The following is a 10,952-nucleotide window of genomic DNA, read 5'->3' as shown; positions in this document are numbered from 1 at the left end:
GCAGGAATGGCAGGGAGGCAGGAGCCAGGCAGCCTTGGATGGGTAAAGAACACAAACCAGGGGAACCAAACCAACACAGAAAGATCCTTCAGGAGTCAAAATTTTCCTGGAGCAACTCAAGAAAAAAGATGCCAAAGACTCTCCTGAGGGAGAAACCAAGCCCTGATTAAACATATGGATGAATATTGTAAATAAAATGTAGGAGTGGAGAAAGTCTGAGGTTTGACCTGAAAAGAGCAGCTCAGAAAGGTCAAAGAACGGGATAAAAATGAAGGGTTTATTCAAGCTCATTCTCAAGGCAGTTCTAGATAATCCTAAGAGCAGAAAATCAATTTTTACCTGTTTTTTTCACAGGCAAAACAACTCCAGCATCAAAATATTCTAAATCAATTTGAAGATTTAAATACAGAACAAGGTATTCACACAGAATAAAATACTAGAGTCCCAAGGGATCTGGGTAAAACCAAGGAACTGGTTTTGCTTCTGTTAACCCAAAAAACTCTGTCAGCTCCCAAACCCAAAGGCTCCTGCTGCCTGCCAGCACTGAGTCCAACCCCAGAAACAAACCCTGGGCTTTTTCTTTGGAATTCACCCCTCAAATTCTCTTACATCCACAAATATCTATTTAAGTGTTACATATTTCCAGGATTTCCTAATGGAGGGAGCATCATTTTAATTGATCACTGACAAGGGCTGGGCTGAACTCTGCTATGATGGTTTGAGTGCTTAGAAAATGTTTGAATTCCAAAATATCCCAGCCAGAATCACCTCCCTTGCTGAGGAATGTGAATTCCCTGGATGCTCCAGGATCCCACTCTGTGTTAACCTCCAGCTCATTTAATTAATTGTCAAACTTTAGTCAGCGAGACAAAATATTTCTGTTTAATTGGAGAAGCATGCAGAGTCCTGACACTAAATATTCCCTCAAATTCTCCTTTGAACCTGTTCATTGGTCAGAAAAAACAATGGGAATTGTTGCTCCCAATTTTTTCCTTTCAAAGGAGCAATTCTCCCAACAATTCTCCTCTCTGTTACACTCAGACCTTTGCACTGTCCAGATCTGCAGAGATGAGGGGAAAAGTTGAATTTTAAAGCAATTTTCTCTAGGAATAGGTCACAAAATGCCAGGAGTGTTGCTCTTTTCCTGGGATTTTCATTCCAGCTGCACACAGCTGAGCAGGGCACACACCTGAGCCCACCTGCATCCCAGCTCCAAGGAGAAAATTGAACACAGAGTCCTGAACACAGCCTGGAATGGCTGATTCCTGCCAGGATACTCTGGAGCAGATAATGTCAGATCAGCCATAAAATTTAATGGAGCATGGAGCCAAACACATCCCAGGCAGCTGCTCCCAAATCCCTCCTCCTTTTTTAGGATGATTCTGAAGCCAACTGGATTTTTAATTATTTTTTAACGCTGAAAATAATTTTTACTTTCATTTTTCCCCCTCACAGAATATTTAATTCTGATATATTTGAGGCTGGATATTGAAAAATAAATTATTTTTGTGGTTTTGCTACCATATTTCCCTAGTTTTACTGCTTCCCAGAGAAGTTGTGGATGTCCCATCCTTGGAAGTGTCCGAGAGCAGGTTGGAAAAATCTGGGATAATGGAAAGTGTCCCTGCCCATGGCAGGGGTGGAACTCAATCTTTAAATCCCCTCATCCCAAACTATTCCATAATTCGATGATATTTCAGTTTTTTCTCCCTGAAACAAATAACTTTCCAAATTAGGGAAAAAAATAAGGAAGTCTGGGAATTTTTGTAGCTTTTGCTTTTTGCACTCTGCTGGGTCAAAAAGAACCCAGTGATTTTTAGTTCATTCAAACATTTTGCACAAATTTCTGCTTTAATCATAATTACAGGCAAAATACAAACAGATGACAAAGCCATTTATCATCTTAATAAAATGTTTGCCTTGACACAGAAAACACCATCTCTCAAAAATCAACATTTGGAATTCATCTGGCATTTGAATGAATTCAGAAAAAATTCCCAAGGAATGGCACTTCTTGTACTTACAGCATGGTCTGGCTAATAAAGCCCAGCCCAAAGGCTCAAAAATGTCTTTTAAAGTCCTTTTCTTCATCATCAGTGCTTGGAAATGTTTGGATTAGGGCTGATGGATGCCATGGATGCAGAATCATTGGGAAAATCAACTTCTGATTTGTGTTTTCCCATCTAAGCAAAACAGATTTAAAGAGATCTTATGCACTACCAGGCAATAATTTAAATATCATTGATTTTCTTTAGGAATTGACTTCCCTTTTTTACACTGATGCACTAATCCACAGTTAAAGGATTTGAGTTTTTCATTATAGCAAATTCTGAAGAGATAAAACCACAGATTTTTGAAATGTCAATAATTTAAGGAGTGGAAATAAGGAATGTCAAAAGCTCAGTATTGACAAAGTCTGGGAAGTTGGATCCCACTGTTGTAATTTGATAATTTATATTTATCTGAGATATGAGGCTGAAAGGAAAACCCTTCCTATTTGATACTTCAGGCAAGGGAAAAAACAACCCAACAATAAATACTTACAAAACAATCTGGCTCAGCCTGATTAATGGAACAGGAAATGAGACTAAAACTGTTAAAAACATGGAATGTTCACTCTGGAAAGCTCTGGCTCTGGAGGGCTGTCATTCCTTTTTCATTATCCAACTGTCATCAGTGAGACCAAATTCTGCTCTTTTAAAGATCAGGGACAGAGGTTGAAAGAAATCAACTTTGACAGCAGACTCCAAATGGATTCCACTGGCTTCCCATTAAAATGAACAAGGCATTACTCAACACATGGAAAATGAAAGGTTTTGATTTGTTCCATAAAATAACCCCACCTTGAATAAAATCATCTTAACCTTTGAAAGGACTTCAAAGAAAAGAAAAGCCTCTAAATTAAATCTTCACAATGGAGCATCTCTAATGAAGATTTTACAACTGAAGTGCCTCAAAAATGTTCTGTATAATGATATTTTCCAAAAGAACAGGAGAAAGTAAGGCCTTGACCTGAACTCAAAGACCAACACAGTCCTAATAATTTAAGGAATTCCTAATAATTTTCAGGACTTTTTCCTACAATCTCAGCATTCTTCCCTCCCAGCTCTCACACCCCCTGGCATTGGGGCATCACAAACCCCACACCAACTCCATGCAGGATGGGCTGGGCTGGATTTCAGACAATCCCAGGATGGGTTGGGTTGGAAGGGACCTTAAAATCCACATTGTTCCCATCCCTGCCATGGCAGGGACACCTCCCACTGTCCCCAGTGTCCAGCCTGGCCTTGGGCACTGCCAGGGATCCAGGGGCAGCCCCAGCTGCTCTGGGCACCTGTGCCAGGGCCTGCCCACCCTGCCAGGGAAGGATTTATCCCAAATATCCCATCTAAGCTGTCCCTCCTTTAGTTTGAAGCCATTCCCCGTGTCCTGTCACCCTGTCCAGTGCCACTGCTGTGGGACAAGTCCCTCATGGGCAGCGCCACCTCTCCCACAAGAGTTACCTGGAAATTCAATAATCCCAACACTTCCTCCTGCTGACTGAACTCACTTGTGCTGCTTAACACAAACATTTAGCAACATTCCAGACTGACAGATTTCAGGAATAAAAATAGTTGTTATTTAAAAAAAAAAAATTAAAAATAAAATCAAAAGGCAAGTTTTCAAAGAGATTCATTCAGTCAGGCCTGGTGGGAGCCCAGAGTTTGTATCTAAGTGGCTGAAGCAGCTCTGATTTTGCTTCCAGCCCGGGCAGGAACTGATAGCTCTGAATGGATAATTGGTGGAGCAGGAGCCAATTAATCCCAGCAGACTGGGAACCAAACAGAGCAAGTTCAGCACTCAAATCCTTACTCCACAAGAGGAATTCTGGTCACAGAACACCAAAGAAATGGCTACAGAGGATGGTTTTCCAAACAGAGTTTCCAAATGTTCCTCCCTGAATGAAGGAAATCTGTTCCAGCTAATTAAAACAGCAGCTGAGAGCAGGAATTAAAACTGGGCTGCTGAGGGGGGGTTTTAATGTCTAAATCAAGGAGCAGCTCGTTTCTCCAAGTTCCCTCCTCATTCATTCACAAAACAACTGAGGATCATCTTTAAGCACCTTAAAGTGCTCATCTGGTAGGGTTTTTATTTTAATAGATGTGCAAACCTAATCCCAAATTCAGGATCTTGGATCATCCTTCTTCAGTTTATCAGAATTCTGTAGATAACATTTATTTATTGCTCAGTTAGGTTGAAATATATGAAGGATTCTGGAAAGTTGGCTGGAAATGGAGTTGAACTACGTGAAGGATTAAATCTCTGAACACAAACAAAAGTCAATCAACTGTCAAATTTCACTGAATTTAACACTACCTTGCTCAAAATCTCTGTAAATCACCCAGGTCTGCTTTGAAAAAGAGAAACTCATCCTTCAGGTGAGGTTTAGATTTAAAAGGGGTGGTTTGGTGCCTGAAATTGGCAACAATCCACTTTTTTAACAGAGAGAAGATGAAAAACAGGAGCCTTTTCCCATTTTTAATGATCACAGATTCCCAAAGCTGTGACCAGCCCAAAATGCCATTTAACCCTGCCACACTAAATGTGGGAACCCTGAACTCCCCTGATTCCCTGTGGGGCTTCCCAGAGTGGGAAGGGAGAGGGAATTTCCTCTCTGCTCCTTTTCTCCAGGTTCAAAATCCCCAAATCCCCCCTGGCTTGGGATTTGGGATGTGGGCAGCGATTCCTAAGGAGGGAATGCTCCAGACACTCCAAAATTCCAAATAAATGAGAGTGGAGCACAGGGATGGGATAAGGGAAATGTGGAGCATCAGGACAGGGCTGGCATCACATGATGAGAAAAATCATAAATGAAGAGCAGGAAAAAAAAATAAACAAAACAAAAAAGAAATGATTTCTCCAGATGAGCCCGATAGCTTTGTGAGCACTGCCAGCCTACAAGCAGAGATTTTTATTAGCAACAGCTCTAATAAGAGGCAGCTTAGACCTCTGCCTCCTATCAAGGTGGAGAAAATGATTTTTCCTTATATTTAAAAGATTATCACTTCCTATCTCATCTCTTCTTATTAAGTTTACAGCAATATTAAAACAAGATTTGGGTGAATAAAGAACATAATATACTCCAAAATAGAGAAGGTATTCTTTGGAGCATTGTAAATGCTCCTGTCTGCTTGAATGGAATTTTAATGGAACAAACCCACTTTCTCTGAGGAGAAAAATCAAAAAACAGGCAGAAAATATTCTCCTTTTCCAAAGGCTTCATTAAAAAATCTTGTTTTACAAGCACAGATCACTGGGAACTGAGGGACTATCAAAGAACTGCCTGTAAGAGATTAACAGATCACCTCTGCTCATTCTTCCCAGCAGCCAGAACCTTCCACAAATGGAAAAAAAGTCATTGGGAGGATAAAATAAATTCCTGTTTGATAACAAATGAAAATGAAAGCGGATTTTGCCACCTCTCTGTGCATTTTGATCAGAAAGGCAAAGAAAAAGGAGAGGTTTGTGAGGTGAGGGAGGGATTTTGGACTGGGACAGGGACCTGGAGAGGGGAAAAGCTGCTGCCATAAAGGGGAAATCCTGGAAATCCAGGGCACAGCTCTGCCCCAGCCCAGCCTCTGGCCTCCCTCATCTCCCCCAGGTGGATCCACTCTGCCATGGAGCAAAAATGGCATTTTCAATTCAATACCTCAGCTGGGAAACCACAGAAAATGTCTTTTCCCTTCCAAATCCCTGAAAGTTTTTCCTTATTTGCTGTTTGGTTGGGTGTCACTACAGGTCTGTCCTTTGTGATGAGGTAGTGGAATTCTACCATTTGTAATTAGATTATTAATATTAATTATAATAAAATAAGTTAATAGAATTAAATAGTAAAATTAATAATAATGCAATACTAAAAATAAAATCACTGAAATAAAATAATTATTATCATGATGATGATTATTATGATGGTGGTAATAATATTGATACTGGTATAACAATAACAACAATAACAACATCAACAACAAAAACAATAATAATAATAATAATAGTAGTAGTAATAATAATAATAATAATAATATAAAATGGGCCCAATTTGTTTCAGTTTTTCTCCTCCTGGGCACTGTTTGATCCTGTTTTAAACTTCCAAATTAAGTGCAAACTTCCTCCAAACCCATCCTAAATTCTGCAGTGAAACTATAAATTAATCATGCAGAAATCTGTGTTACATGCACATGTGTAGATACAAATATTTTGTTACACTTCATTTTTAAGCCAGATTTAGTACAAGTATTCCTGTTTTCCTTACAACATTAATTTTCCTGGAGATATTTTGGGTAACACTGATCACCAAGTCAGAGAATTTTCCCTCAAACCTTTTTTAATCCTAAGTTTTAGGACTGCTTTAAAAGAAAATTTCTCCATTTTCATTTGCTAAAATACCACTTTGCCTAAAAATTAAGTTTTCAGAACGAAATAGGGTGAGTTTTGTGTTTTGGATTAATTACTCTGAGGGACAAAGTGGGGACCAGCTCTATGAACACCAAACTAAAAAGTTTGCCCACAAAGATCCTCAAGCACACATGAAAAATCTTGCCTGTAAAATGCTTCTATTTAAGTATAATTAAATATTTAAACACTTTTATTTATCCATAAATAGAGTTTCCATAAATACTCTGGGATTTCACAGAGTTTGCACAAAGCACAATTGTTTCCAAACTCTTCTTTTCCTTTTTGCTCTTAAAACCAGGAGCAAATTTAGGACAATTTACTACAATTCCCGAAGAACTATCAGTTAAAAATAATAATTAATTTCTTTCCAAACCAATCAAGGAGTTTTTAAGCTCCAGCTGAGCTGCAGTGAGTTTTTAATTAAATTTTTTTTCTTGTAACAAGCATTTCTCCATGTGTGTTATTCCAGGAGCTGGGCTGGAACTGGGAAAACCTTTTGGAATTCCACAGCAGCAGCAGGAGGAGCACGGAATTTCCACATTTTCCCCCCTCCAAATTCCCTCTCATTCCTTCAGAAAACAACTCAGCATCATCTTAATGCTACTGCCCTCTGCTGCTCCTGGATTGGGGAGAGGGAAAAATTCCTCCCTTGGATTAATTTGTGACTGAGCAACTCAAATAAAGCATGGCAGTGTGTTTAAATCTGGAATATTCCAATGAAATGAATTATATATAAATTAAATTTGTATATAATTTGTGCAAATTAAATTTGTGCAAGTTAAAAATTGCATTAGAAGGTTCTTTTCTTATTTTTGGATAATTTAAATAGCCATATTTGAATAATATTTTAATATCTGGAAAAGAAGTCTCTGAGAATATTTATCCATCCTGGTAAATGAAATAAAGGTCAATTTTGAGAGGTTTAAATTACTTCAAGGGAGTGCCAATGGATCCCTGCTCAAGACTGGAATAAAAACATGGGAATAAACAGGTCTGGGGGTGGAAAACTCTGAATTCAAAGTTAACATTAACAACATTTAACATTGTTAAAAATTACCACTGATTTTTGGGATAATATATTCAGTTTGGGGTTATATATTGAGTTTTAGGATAATATATTCCATTTTGGATAACACTCTATTATTGAAGTCATCAGAGGCAAAGTTCAGGGGGAGAAAATGCAATTCCTGCTCCATCCAAAGCCTCATCCAAGAGCAGAAGGGTGGGATGGGATCCCTTCCTCTCTCAGAGCACCCCTCTGATTCCAGGCTCTCCTGGGACACTCTTGTGTCCACAATTCACAAAATCCCAACTTTCTTTGCTGTAGAAACAACCTGGCAGAAGCAATCCTGCAGATTTATCTCCTCCAAAAGCTCTTTGCACTCTTTGCTGGTTTTTTCCCTGCCAGCCCCATCCTGGATTTTCCTGCTTTTCCCACTCCCCCACAGTGAATTAAATGCTGCAATTGTCCCCAGTTTTTCATTCCTGCAGCAGAACAAATCATTGGCTCTCCTTGAACACACACACAATCCTATTTTAGATTTTAAAGGACATCAACTTTTCCATTTAAGAACCAGGCAATAATTAAAGACCATTTCCCTGGTGTCACTTAATTAATCCCTAAATTGGAGAAACACTGGCAGTGAGGGTGTATAACATGGAATGGCTAAAAACACGGAATTAAGGAGTGGGAAACTCCTGGAATTGTCCTGGTTTTTATATCCCAGGTGTATCCCTGAGGCACAGGACACACTGAACATTTCCTGGGATGATCAAAACTCCAAGGAAAAAAAGGATGGAGGTGGGGAAGAGCAGGGCAGGTAATCAAAGGAGACAAAAGTGAAAATTTCTGGTAATTCCTAAGGATAAAATGCAAAGAGAGAAAAAAAAGAAATTCCCACTTTCCTGAGGTTTCAAGGCTCAGCTAATGTGAAGCTTTAATTATTTTTGCAGTTTGGGGTTTTTATTAAACGTGCACTGAAATCTGAAACTTCCAACTAATAGAACACATGTGGAGGTAGACAGAGCTCCTCTGGAATGATTTCATTCATTCCATGCACAGGGATGCCAGAAAAACAAAATCTGAGCTCAGAGCAACCACCAGGACACTGAAGGCAAGAAGGGGGGAAAGTACAATCAGAAAAATTCTGCAAAAAAGCCAGGATTTGGTACCTGAGCACCTGTGGCACTTTGGAGATTTCCCTGCTAACATCTCACCAAGGTTTGTGCTGTTCTCTGCCTCCTTCCCAAGTTCCTGCTTTGTGAACCTTTCACTTGGAATTGGGATGGAGAAGCTGCAGCACCAAACCTCACCTGCTCAGGGGAACACCCAGCCCCTGCTCTGTGCCCAGAAAATCATGGAAAATAGGAATTTCCACGGGGAAATATTCCCAGGGAGCATTCAGCAGCCAGGCTCAGATTCAGTCTTCAGTGAGGATGTATTTATTATTCAGCTGAAAACATTCAGCCACAGAAGCCTCACATTATTTCTGATTCTCCATATTCCTGATTATCCAGATTAGCCTTCAAAAGATCCAGGAAAAAGCTTGGAATATAATGGACAGGTGGGAAAACTGCAGGAGTTTCTTGGAGCAGCTGAGTGGAAGCTGCTGCTTTGTGCTGTGTGTGCCTCCCCTCATCCCAGACCACATTCCTTGCTCTCATCCCACTCCTGGTGCCAAGGAGAAGGGATCAGTCCCACTCCCAGCCTTAAACCACCAGCAGGGTTTAGCTGAGCTGGTTTAACTCCTTCTCCAGGGCAGTTCTGGGGGCTCAAAGGTCCCACAGGGCAGCCCCAGAGCTCCCCTCTGCTCACTCCCCTCCAGTGCTTCAGCTGCTGTTGAAGCTTTCAGTAATTAATACCAAAAATCCCCAAAATCTCTGCTTGCTCCTGGTTTTTAATCCACTAAAAATACCAATTTCCCAGCAAATACTTCAGGAGGAGCTGAGGGTTCCTGGGAATGCTCCTGGTGATGCTCAAGGCACTGAAGTTCCTTCACACCAAAAAGCAGCTGAGTGAGTAAGGAAAAAGCAAAAACTCAGCATTTCATCCTTTGTTCTAACCAAAGTTTAAAAGCAGAGCTCAGAACAGAGATAGTTTTAAAAAATTCCCTAAGAACCTCGATGTCAAACTGATTTCCCATCCATGTGGGTACAGCCAACAAGCACTGAGGCAGGAGAGAGGTTATCCCAAATCTGAGTGATAACACAGACAGATAACATCATTTAAATACCAGAAAAGATCATTAATCATGGTTTTCTTCCCTGTCTCACATCCATGACACAGCCCTGTGCATGCACAGACATGTGGGGACGCAAATTTCCACAGGAATAGGAAATGCAAGGGGAAAAGAATGCTGTGAGGTTTTAATTACAAATAAATTCAATTTCATCTACGTGCCACACTCAGAGAGATATAAACCCACCCAGTATAAGGTGTCATTTGGACAGCAGTATTTTGCAGAGAAGGAAAAAAAACCCAATAAATACCAAAATAACATCTCCAAAAAATCACCTTTCCAAGATTCACTTCTGCAAAAGCACCTCTGATGCAGCCCTGAGCAAAGAACATTTCCAGGGGATTATTTTCTTGTTGAAATCCAAATACTGCCAAGTTCAGAGTGCTGGGAGCTCCTGTGAGCCCCAAACCTGCTGATGGCAGAGCCTCCATCCCAGCAGGATCCCAAATGTTTCCCCATTTATCCAGATTCACCAGGAACCAAACAATTCCTCACACTCTGATTCAGTAATTATTGCAGAACAGAGCTAAAAATCCCTTAAATATTTGCTTGCTCCTGGTTTTTAATCCACTAAAAAATAACCATAACTAAAAAATTCACCAAAAATAACCATAACTTTAAAAATTCACTAAAAAAATAACCATAACTAAGAAATCTCAAGCAATGGAAACCCTGCTGATGGGAGAGCCTCCATCCCAGGCAGGATCCCAAATGTCTCCCAGTTTATTCAGATTCACCAGGAAGCAAACAATTCCTGGTGAATCTGACTCGCTTTGTTGACTGAAACTTTAATTCCATTTAAATATCTGGAAAACTCAGTTTTAAAAGAGATATACCAACACTAAATGTAATAATAATCACACTCTGATTCAGGTGGCCTGGAAGCTTCTTGCAGGATGATTTTTGTGCTCTGTTTTAGCAGAATTTAACATTTCAAGTGTGTCTGAGATCAAATGTGAGCAGTTCTGGGAATCCTGAGCTCAGTTCCATGGTCAGTGACTGCTCAGCCAAGGAAAAGCTGCTTTTCCTCACCTGCTGTTTGCAGAAGAACCTCAAAAAACCTCTCACCAACAAGAACAAGAGCAGATCTGCTTCCCTCAGGACGGCCATGCCACGGAAAAGGATCAAATGTAAATAAAAAGAGTAATTTTTTCAATAAATGTTGGGTTCCTGGGACTGAGGAGAGCAGACAGGAACATTCTGGGCACTCAACCCAGCTCCTCCTTGCACAGGGGACAGGCCAAAGGAAGGAGAAAACAGAGGGAGAAAACATCCTGCAGG

At 40.1% G+C, this 10,952-nt stretch overlaps 1 protein-coding gene across 2 annotated transcripts in view; it reads right to left on the bottom strand.

Moving 5' to 3' along the window:
- Positions 1-10,952, bottom strand: part of BANP (BTG3 associated nuclear protein) — a 99,851-nt gene that overhangs the window by 39,272 nt on the left and 49,627 nt on the right. The window lies entirely within an intron of this gene.

The sequence above is a fragment of the Geospiza fortis genome, unplaced genomic scaffold (genome assembly GCF_000277835.1).
Source record: "Geospiza fortis unplaced genomic scaffold, GeoFor_1.0 scaffold102, whole genome shotgun sequence".
NCBI classification, from domain to species: Eukaryota; Metazoa; Chordata; class Aves; order Passeriformes; family Thraupidae; genus Geospiza; species Geospiza fortis.
The sequence above is the reverse complement of the archived record's forward strand: the minus strand, read 5'-3'. Positions and strand labels throughout refer to the sequence as shown.